Source organism: Hevea brasiliensis, chromosome 5 (assembly GCF_030052815.1).
Source record: "Hevea brasiliensis isolate MT/VB/25A 57/8 chromosome 5, ASM3005281v1, whole genome shotgun sequence".
Lineage (NCBI taxonomy): Eukaryota > Viridiplantae > Streptophyta > Magnoliopsida > Malpighiales > Euphorbiaceae > Hevea > Hevea brasiliensis.
Window position 1 is genome coordinate 52,428,245 of NC_079497.1, and position 11,876 is coordinate 52,440,120.

Below are 11,876 nucleotides of genomic sequence, written 5' to 3' on the forward strand. Positions count from 1 at the left end.
TAGTGTGTAGGGTGATGGATTTGTAAATCGGAGTGCAGCGATTTGGTAGGTAAGAGACAGAAGACAGAGTTATGCAATAGAATCATTCGTCGATGTGGTTACGAATTTCCGCTTGAGCAAATTTTCAAAGGCTTTGATCAGATGGCATTTGTGAGCAAGATAAGCCGGGAGCCCTTACCACACGTATAATGAACTCATGCTATGCCTCTTCCCTCTCCATAGGTACTCTCTGGCTATGCCCTTTTGTTTATTATACATGTGATAATGGGACCGTCGCACCTTAATGTCAAAACAAAGATATTTCTGGTACATAGGATCCTCTTAAAGAGGCAAGTGTAGAGCATACGTATCACTGATTATAAGAGTATGATACACGTTCAAAGGTTTTCGAAAAGAAGGAGAAGAGTTTAGAAAGCCATAGAAGAGAACTTCAGAGAATATTATATGCTAGTGACACCCACTGGGGTGCAGTCCTCATCGAAGAAATCCAAGGAGAAAAGCATATCTGCGAACATGCTAGTGGAGAGTTCCCAGAGCCTCAGAAACATTATCATTCAGTCTACAAAGAGATATTAGCTATCAAAAATGGAATAAAGAAATTCGAATTTCATTTGATTGGCCACCATTTCACTGTGTTCATGGACAGCTCATCCTTCCCAAAGGTTCTAGACTTCAAAAACAAATCTCTTTTTGAACCACAATTACTGAGGCTTAAGGACTGGTTCGCCAAGTATAAATTCACAGTCCAATATATCAAAGGAAAACACAACTTAGTTACTGACCTCCTATCCAGACCAAAAACCCTCCACCTGATCCAATCTTCCTCTACACTCCCCTTGATCCTCATGGCATCATCTTCATCCTCTCCACATACTCCTTCTCCAATGCATAATTTCCTGGTTCCTACTCCAGACAATTTCCCTCCCGGATGCTCACCAAACCAGCCTATCACAAAAATGGCTAAGTTCACAAGGGATCATTTGTTTCACTACCTGAGTGCAAGAAACATTCTAAGGGGATTACTCCCCTCCTCGACTGTCTTTATCCCTGACAACCCTTTCCTCACCTGTTTCAGTATCCACCCTGGCAGAGAACTCATCCTAGAAGAACTATGGCTCCTCTGGTGCATGGTTACTCTCTATTCTACAGGGATAGAATTCCCACTCATGGCCCTATATTAATATGTTATGAACAACACCAACAGAACTCTCCTATCCAGATTTCTAGAATGGTTCAAGCCCATTTCAGCATGGCGCTATAGTCTGAAGCGTATCATAGACACCCATGGAATAGAAGATAGGCCCATCGCTACTCAGCCCAACATCAGAACCATGTTCATTTTTCATAGGCCTTTCTCTAGAAGGCTCGATGGACTCCTCTGGACCCAGAATACTGAATACGAGTGGAGGACTTACGTGGGATTAATTATTGACAAAGAGGCCATGGGACCCTTGAGAAAACAACTTGCTGAGTATCTTTGTGAAATCAACAGCTATTATTGTCTGGTACCTCCCCATATGAATTGTACATCACTTGGACCCATCCAGTCTCTCACTGATGAGCCTATTGACTGGACCCATCCCATGTGGCAAGATTCCCAGGATCCGATGGACACAGAGTCACGAGATGCCATTCAAAGCGCTAACCCACCATCTCCTGTACACAGACAGTGGCCAAAGGACTTTTTTGGAATCGACTCTGATGACTCCGACTTTAACACCCTCAATCTGTCCCCACTCCATGACAAAAGTTAAAGTTTATCAGTCAATAATGTAATGATGTATCTGTCTTTATTTTGCTTTCCTTTAAACTTCCTGATGTAATTGATAATACCAAGGAACTGTTTTATTTGTTTTACTGTCAAGTCTTTATCAGGAAACTTTAGTAATTCTTCTGCAATGTGAGGTCCTGGTTGGTATTTTCCATCCTTGAATTTCATTCCAAGGAAGTCGATGTCAGTTTGGGCCAATGAGCTCTTCTTTTCTGATAGCATAATTCCATAGGAATCCACCAATTGTTGAAATGTGGAGAGGAGTGTCCTATGGGCCGTAACATATTTGGAGAAGAGAAGGATATCGTCTATATAAATAAGAGCACTATGTAGTATGGGCTCGAATATCCTTGTCATGGCCTTTTGGAAAACTGATGGGGCCGTCTTAAGGCCGAATGGAAGGACTGTCCATTGGTATTGGGCCGTAGGAATACAAAAGGCAATCTTGGGCCTATTAGAGGGGTTAATACCAATTGCCAAAAGCCAGCTTTAAGATCAAACTTGGAGAAGATATGGGCTTCGTGCAGTTGAGTGAACAAGGCTTCAGGCTTTGGTAATGGGAACTTGTCATCTTGGAGGAAATGATTCAGAGGGTTGTAATCTATGACAAGTCTTTTCTTCCCTCTTAGTCGTTCCGATCTTTTTTCAACATAAAAGGCCTGGCAGGCCCATTGGGAGGAAGTGGGTTCTATGAGGCCTTGTTGAAGAAGCTGTCTGCACTCTTCTTGGGCTAGAGCCAAGTCTGTAGGATTCATTCCCGGGTGTGATGCCTTTGTCGGATTGATATCTTCATTGAGTTTGAATGGAAGACTGACAAAGAATTCCGGGTTTTTCCATAGGGGGTAGTGATGGTGAAAATGTGCATGGGAATCAGCACAGGACCTTAAGAGGAGCTCCTTGTGCTCTTGGAATTCAGCTGAGGCATCCGCCATAGAATATAACCTTGGGACAGAAGTAAACGACTGAAAATTCCTCTTATATTTCAATCCTGTGGGGAGGATCTTCAAATGCTTCGCCTGTTGATACAAGTCAAAGCCTATTAGTAGATCCTTATCAGGAAGATCCGACCCGATCACCCTAGTCCAAAGGATACAAGTGGGGAAGAACTGGATTCCAATTGGATTCTTAGTGATGAGGCTAGTTTTGAAAACATTTCTATCTGCAGCCTTAAAGTATTCTTTGTAAGGGACCCAGTATTCTGAGGGTAAGATGGCTGGGTTCATCATGCTTTTATGAGCCCCGGTATCTAAGAAGCCAATGACACTAATGGGCCGTTCATACTTGCTAGGAAGAATATGAATCGGGGCTAAAGGAATTGGAATAGTGTCTGGGTCATAAGTGGATTAGGAGGATTGGATATGTTCGGCCAGGTAAGACGGGTAATGGGCTTCAGTATCCAAACTGGATTCTTCTGAAGTGAATTAGTAATCTTCTTCTGATCCAGTGTCTATTCTAAGGGCAAATACTGTATCTTCATCGGGCTCATCCTGTTCAGAGAACAGGGATTCAACATCATCATGCTTTAGAGAGATGTGAGAAGCCTGCTATATATGTTGTAATAGCTTAACTGCCTTATTGGGGTTTTTTGGGCAGTTCTTGGCATAATGACCTCGATTGCCACAGACATAGCACCTGTCAGACTTCTTTGTACCCGTTCTTTTCTTTCGAAAGTATCTGACTGACTTTCATCCTTTCTTTTGCTTGAAAGGGGGTTTGAACCCAGAGGGATGCTTCTTGTAATGTGCTTTCTTTTTTAGCTTGCATTCACAGTTCTTTTCTTTGCATTTAATGGCAAGGTGAGACTTCTGGCATACATTCTTCAAAGTTTTGTTTGTTGTCAATGATATCTTTGAACAATTTCTGTTGCTCGCACATTTTGTCCAGACAGGCCAGAGTCATTTGATGGATTTCCCCTATAGTGATAGCATTCATTGCTCTTCTGGTAGCAGCAATACTTCTGTGGAGTTCTGGTTGTAATGCTTCTGGTAAGAAGGCAATATAAGTATGCCTGAGGTTGACATCATTGTAACCATTAAGCAAATAATAACGCTGAGTCATGCGCTGGTAGTGTTTTTCAATGTCTGATCTTTTTAAAGAACAACAACGCATATCAAAGAACTCTTGTCTTAACTGCTTGCTGTATAAGGATGCATCTCCGAGAAACTCAGCAAAGAGAGTGTTAACTGCTTGTAAGGGAGTCAGGTGGCAAAATTGAGCTTTCTGATATTCTCCAATGGAGGAAAACCAATCTTGCAATGTGCCAACAGTTCGAGAGATGAATTCTCTGAGTATAGTGTGGGAGTCAGCACCTTCCCGGAGCATTTGGACATCAAGCTAAGCTTTAAATTCTGCAAGGTGATCCCTCCACTTTGATGGGGGAACATCATCTAAGGTGAACCATGGGCTGAGCCCGGGCACAGTGCATGTGAAGCGCCTGGTAGTCCAAAATCTAGAATTAGTTCATCATCAGGGATCTCAACATGGGGGTCGGTCAGTACTGGGGAACCGACCTTATGAGGAATTTGGTGCGCTTACCGAGCAGGATATCCTTTTCTGGCCGAGTGGTATCAGAGCCTCGTAACGGCCTGGGTTTGCCCTTGAGGTCCCGAGTTCGAATGCCTGCCCTGTAAATGTTAAGCACTGCGCGCAAGCGTAGGGTGGTGGGTCAGTACTGGGGGACCGACCTTATGAGGAATTTGGTGCGCTTACCGAGCAGGATATCCTTTTCGGGCCGAGGAGAACAGGGATTCAACATCATCATGCTCTAGGGAGATTAGAGAAGCCTGTTGTATATGTTGTAATAGCTTAACTGCCTTATTGGGGTTTTTTGGGCAGTTCTTGGCATAATGACCTAGATTGCCACAGACATAGCACCTGTCAGACTTCTTTGTACCCGTTCTTTTCTTTCAAAAGTATCTGACTGACTTTCTTCCTTTCTTTTGCTTGAAAGGGGGTTTGAACCCAGAGGGATGCTTCTTGTAATGTGCTTTCTTTTTTAGCTTGCATTCACAGTTCTTTTCTTTGCATTTAATGGCAAGGTGAGACTTCTGGCATACATTCTTCAAAGCTTTGCTGTTGTCAATGATATCTTTGAACAATTTCTGTTGCTCACACATTTTGTCCAGACAGGCTAGAGTCATTTGATGGATTTCCCCTATAGTGATAGCATTCATTGCTCTTCTGGTAGCAGCAATACTTCTGTGGAGTTCTGGTTGTAATGCTTCTGGTAAGGAGGCAATATAAGTATGCCTGAGGTTGACATCATTGTAACCATTAAGCAAATAATAACGCTGAGTCATGCGCTGGTAGTGTTTTTCAATGTATGATCTTTTTAAAGAACAGCAGCGCATATCAAAGAACTCTTGTCTTAACTGCTTGCTGTATAAGGATGCATCTCCGAGAAACTCAGCAAAGAGAGCGTTGACTGCTTTTAAGGGAGTCAGGTGGCAAAATTGAGCTTTCTGATATTCTCCAATAATGTGCCAACAGTTCGAGAGATGAATTCTCTTAGCATAGTGTGGGAGTCAGCACCTTCCCGGAGCATTTGGACATCAAGCCAAGCTTTAAATTCTGCAAGGCGATCCCTCCACTTTGATGGGGGAACATCATCTAAGGTGAACCATGGGCCTGAACTGGGCCTGGTCTGTTGTGGAGCGCTTGGTAGTCCAAAATCTAGAATTGGTTCATCATCAGGGATCTCAACATGGGGGTCTTGAGGAGGCCTTGTAGGGCCTGTAGTGCCACTGGTAGAATCTGTGGTTGGTGAAGGACCTTTTTGGGAGGCTGTTGGCTGAGGATCAGCCATGAGTAGTGTCGTGATATCCATACGTCCGTCCTCACTGTCATCAGACAAGTCATCAGAAGAATCTTCTTCTGGTTCTGGCTCAGAGGGTATGGACACCATATGCTGAGGAGGAGGGTCAGGATATATTTTGTCCTTCCCTTTATCAATTTTCCTTTTCGGAGGATGGGATTCTTCCAAGGAAGATGGACTCTTTGGCTCATATCTGGCAGTTGTTGGAGTAGGTTTGAACAAAGGAGACGGGTGGCATGTTGGAGGTGGTTCATATGAATAGTTAAAATGTCCAAAAGGGGAGTAAGTAGGTTCAGGAGTAGGAAGAAAAGGATTAGGAGTTGTTTGAGCAGAAAAAGGGCTGAATGGGCTGTAAGAGACCGGAGCTTCTGTGGGCTTATGCAAGTTTGCCTCAACTTGGGCCAACTATTTTTTCAGCCTTCTTATCTCCGGTTCCTTTTGGTTGAATTCTACGCCAAATCTCCGTTGTTGGATCAAAGCCTTCAGATCTCTATCAAGCTGGGTAATTCTGCTTTATAAGTCCTTGTACATGTTTTGGGCAAAAGCAGTGAAGGAGTCAATTTTTTGATCAACATGCTGAGTCCTGGTGAGGACTTGATCAATCTTGGAATCAATACGCTGTAGTGCCTTATTCTGGACAGCAGCATTCTTGGTTTGTGTAACACCCCTCACCCGACTACAGTGTAGCCGAGCAAAGTGTGCTACATTCGGTGCCGGAGCACCCCATCTTATCTTACTTTATTCCTTTCATATTTTGATATCGTTATATTTTAATATTAATTATTCTTCGACGGAGAAACCAGCAGAGTTTCCCCTATTTTATTACCAGTTGACGTATTTTACTATTTACCTGTTTGAAAATTTCAATAATATTTCCAAAATAAAATCTTATCCATGCTAATCATAATTATCTCATCAATCATTCTCATAATTTTCTCATAATTCACATCTCATTCATATAACTCAATTTCATAATCATTTCCATACATTTCCATTCGTACTCAATTCATATGTAAACATTCTCAATTTACATAAGCAAAATTTTCAAATTTCCTTAATTTACATAATTTACAAAATAATTACAAAATTTCATAATTTACATGATATACAAATTAATTACAATTTTCTAATTTATATTACAATATAAGAAATAATTAACATACACAAAATACATGATATGCTTAATGTGAGCCCTATCTACATGCATTGCTGAGGAGGTGACAACCTTTGACACTCTGCAGATCTGAACTCTCAAAATTTCCAGCCAAACGTCCAGTGGGTTCTAGCTTCAGTGCCTGCGCGAGGAAACAATTCCATCACGCTAAGCATTGCTGCTTAGTGGTGCAATAATATAACAAGGAAATAATATACCAATAAAGATAGACATAAAACATAATTCAAATAATCAAGATTTATTTATACTTCACATGCGGTTTCTAAAATTTAATGTGTTATATCCTAATTTAGTCTTCTTTGAAAGTGTTTATTTGCCAATGTACAGTAATAATGTACGAAGAAAAATGATTTGAAAATAATAAATTTATGCTTATATTGTTATATAAGCACATTTGCAATATTTATTTATGTTATAATTTTCTTTGCTAATCTTTTAGCATTTTCTCTATACTTGCTAGGTTGTTTCAGATTATTTCATAATAAGTAAATTTTAATATCTGTCCAGTTCATTTCGATTCTTTCTAATAAATAACTATTCTAATTTATTTTAGGTCATCTTACTCATTTATTTTATTTAATTTCTAATATTTTAAATTGCTAATATTCTTAACTTATCTCAATAAATTTCACTGCCCAAGTAACCTATGACAGTCGACTAAATCGATAACGGGTCGTTGGCACTGGACACCTTGGTGCCTCGGGCCGTCATACCATGGGACGCAAAACGTCAACCACGTATGCAGTCAGTATGGCTAGAAAGCCATGATAACACATAATCAGGCGTAGAAGCCATGAATGTTGGCATAATGCCATGAATGTGGGCACAAAGCCATGAATACGGGCATAAAGCCATGAATACAGGCATAAAGCCTTTCGCAGTACTGCTAAAACAATACCCTATTGGCATGCCAAACTATCCAATCTGACACACATGTCTAGGTAATACAAGGGCACATAATATCATTAAATATTAATATATTGTGTTTTATGACTTTATTATTTCATGATAAATTTCAATTATAATTCATACATTCATTTGATCATTTATATGATCACAATTCACATCAATTATCCTTTTATACCATTTTACTCAAAATACTTCTCCTTTCTACAATAATGAGAACTAATGTCTCATTCATACATTAATATGGTTCATTTATTCATTCTTTATGTTATTCATATTAATCACAATTCTAAACAATGGTTCACATGTACCATTGTATTCAAAACATTTTTCCTTTTCTCATTTATACATTCAAGAATCTACTTATGTAATTGCAAATTTTATATTTCAAGTTGAGTTATTAATATTTTATGAATTCCATTTGTGATGGGCATATAAGCCCTAACTATCTATTTACATCAATTAGATGACTTATTTTTCATGTTTCCAGTAATCCATGAAAATTTCATGGACTTCAAATTTATGCTCTTAATTTCCTTTTAATAATTTTGACTAAGATGCATAGTCCACATTTGTCATACCATTCTAAGCATTAAGCTTAGAATTGGTTCTAGGTCTTCATCTTAATTTGCTAATTATTTTGACTACTATTCACCTTACTAGTCAACCAAAATGTTGACTTTTTCTACTTAATGGATATATTAGTTCTAATTACACCAAGATCCCACATTTTGAGTTTTACATTTGCTAGTATTAATTGCCAATTGCAATTTAAAGTCCCCTAGATGCATTTCTAATTTCACATTTTAAATTTTAATTTTTGGTGTCACTATTCACCTCATTGGTCAACAAAAATGTTGACTTTTGGATGGAAAATAGGTACATTGGTTTTAACACTCCCAATGTACCACATTTTACATTTAAAACTTGTTGAAATTAACCACCAAATCCATTTCCAAACCTAAAACCAAGAGAGCAGAATTTTCAGTTTTTGTGACCCAAATTTACTGTTCCATTGGGTCCTGTTGCAGTGGGAATTTGAGGAAATGGTAAACATGAAAGTTGTTCCTTATTTTGTCTAGTTGAATTTCGTTTTTTGAATCACTCCATTTGGAGTTTTTTAGCTCCAGATATGGTCCAAAAACCACAGCTGGCCGGATTTCAATTCTGCAGAATTTATCAAATCTACAGTACCATGAACAGTGAATACCACTGCCTTGTTGGATAGGTTTTGGTCATAATTTGGGGTAGGTTTCTTCATGAAAGTTGTTTTTCTATGTCTTATCTTGTTGCTGTAAAACTTTCAGGTCAATTGACCATTTCTACAGTGAGTTATGGCCAAATGAACAGTTACTATTCATTTGGTCATTCTGCAGAATTGGCTTACAGGGTACCCGGATTGGGGCCAACTTTTGGTCCACTTGCTTTGGTCTTTTGGGCATGGTTTCTTCAGCAAAAATGTTCCATTATAAGTCTAGTTTCATGTCCAATTGGCCAAACACCAATTGGACCTACACAGCCAAAGATATGGCAGTCCAAATAGGCTGGACTCACAGCCTCATTTCTGTTGTCTTTAGGCAGCCTACCAAAACTCTTTATAACCCTCTAATGCACTTCAAATTATGGTCAACTTATCTCAAATGGTCACTAATTGACCATTAAAATGTTCTTTCAACATCACATACACAAAGTCCAAATTTCTCTCTAAAACCCTAATTCTCAAATAACCATTAATGCACATACATCAATTCAACATACTTAATGGTGTTTATGTGACACCCCTTACCCGTGTATAGTATACCCGAGTAAGTAATGCCACACGGTGTACCGGCACACTCTAATATTCCTTAATTAATTTATATCATGCTTTTGAATATAACTTGTAAAATATAACTCATTTAAGTCATTTATTAAAATCATAATTTATTTGAGGTTCCGTAAATTTTAAAGAAAATCCAGCAGAGTACCGGCTAAAAATGGAGAAAAACAGTTCTTCGAAACCTGTTAAAAACACTTCCAATGAACAAATTCATTCATTCTCAACTCCAATATCATCACAAAGCTTAATATCAAGATCTCAACAATTTTTTTTAATTTCAGGTCTCAACAACCTTTTCATTTCTCAAACATCCATTTCTCAGGGTTCTCATATATAAACAATAATTAAATACTCAAATTATTTCCATACATAACCATAAATCTTTATTATTTACATGAACCTCAAAATACATTACATAAATCCCAAATACATATGAGAAAACAAATATTTAATTACAAAATGACAAAATGACATCTAATGTCCTACCAATGCACTGCAGGTGATGAGGTGACACGGACACTGTGCAGAACTGCAGGATGGACTCACCCAGTCTGCGGTCTACTGGGCTCACGATCTGTATCTCCAGTACCTACGCGTGGCAAAAGCAACGCGCTAAGCAATAATGCTTAGTGGTGCAATAATATAATAAAAGAAAATAGCAAGAAATTAAATGTGTAGTGAATGTATATGTTTCATTTGCTTGGTATTTGTATATTATTTACTTTGTCCACTTTTATTCATTTGGTTGCCCCAAGTAACCTACACTAGACGACTGGGCTGGATAACGGGTAAACTGGCACTGGGTATCTAGTACCTCGGGCCGTCACACCATCGGTCACATATGCATCTCCCGGTGTGCAACAAAACAGCTACCAAGCTGTAAATAATCTCAGGCACAAGGCCAAATCTCAATGCAAAGTCAGAATGGCTAAAAGCCATGAAATCACAGAATGGCATATTGCCATATGCAGTACTGCTAACTGAACCCTATTGGCATGCCAAACTATCCAAACCAATCATGTTAGGTATACTAGGGCATTTGAAACTTTTAAATTCTTCAATTTGTGCATTTCAAGTTTTGGTGTCACTATTCACCTCTTTGGTCAACAAAAATGTTGACTTTTGGATAGAAAATATGTACATTGACTTTGGCACTCCCAACATACCACATTTTACATTTAAAACTTGTTAGAATTGGTCACCATTACCATTTCTAACTTAAAACCAAGAGGGCAGAAAATTTCAGTTTTTGAGACCCAACTTCACTGTTCCATTGGACACTGTTGCAGTGAGAATTTGAAGAAATGGCAAACATGAAAGTTGTTTCTTATTTTGTCTAGTTGAATTTCATTTTTTGAACCACTCCATTTGGAGTTTTGTAGCTCCAGATATGGTCCAAAAACCACAGCTGGCCGGATTTGCATTCTGCAGAAATTACCATATCTATAGTAACATGAACAGTGACTTCCACTGTCATTTGGGTTAGGTTCTGGCCATAATTTGGGGTAGGTTCCTTCATGAAAGTTGTGTTTCTATGTCTTAACTTGTTGCTGTAAAAATTTCAGGTCAATTGACCAAATCTACAGTGAGTTATGGCTAAATGAACAGTTACTATTCATTTGGTCAATTCTGCAGGGGCTGTTGCAGAGTGTCCGGATTGGGGCCAAGTTTTGGTCCTCTTGCTTTGGTCTTTTGGGCATGGTTTCTTCAGAAAAAATGTGCCATTATAAGCCTAGTTTCATGTCCAATTGGCCAAACACCAATTGGACCAACACAGCCAAAGTTATGGCAGTGCAAGTGGACTGAATTTTCAGTCCTTCTACTGCTGTCCTAGGGCAGCCTGCAACTTCACTTTGCAATCCTATTTTTCAGTCCATTTGATGGTTAACTTACCTAAAATGGTCACTAATTGACCATTAAAATGTGCTCTAACAATTTCCTAAGCCAAGTCAATTTTTCACCCTCAAAACCCTAGTTTCCATTCCAATTTACCCATGCACCTTGGTTAAGCACACTAAATCATTATCTATGTAGATATATAGCTTAAACATAATATCCAATTCATTCTAAGTCCATTAAAATCATCAAGACACTCCATTATTGTTCCCTCATTAGGGCTGCCAAAATTCAAGGCATGCATAAACATAAATTTCATTTATTTAAGTTACAAATTCTTGCTCACTTTAAGGCTTTAACATGGAATAAAGGAGATTTAAGTATATATATGCACTAACCTTGAATAGGGCAGATTTTTCCCCACTTAAAACTTCACTTTCCCTCACTTTCTAGGCTGCCAAACACTTCCCCAAGAGGTGTGATTAAGTTTTAATGAAGGGGTTTAGGGTTTAGTGGTGGAAACAAAGGAGAAAGGGAGCTTGGGAAGTGAGGTTTA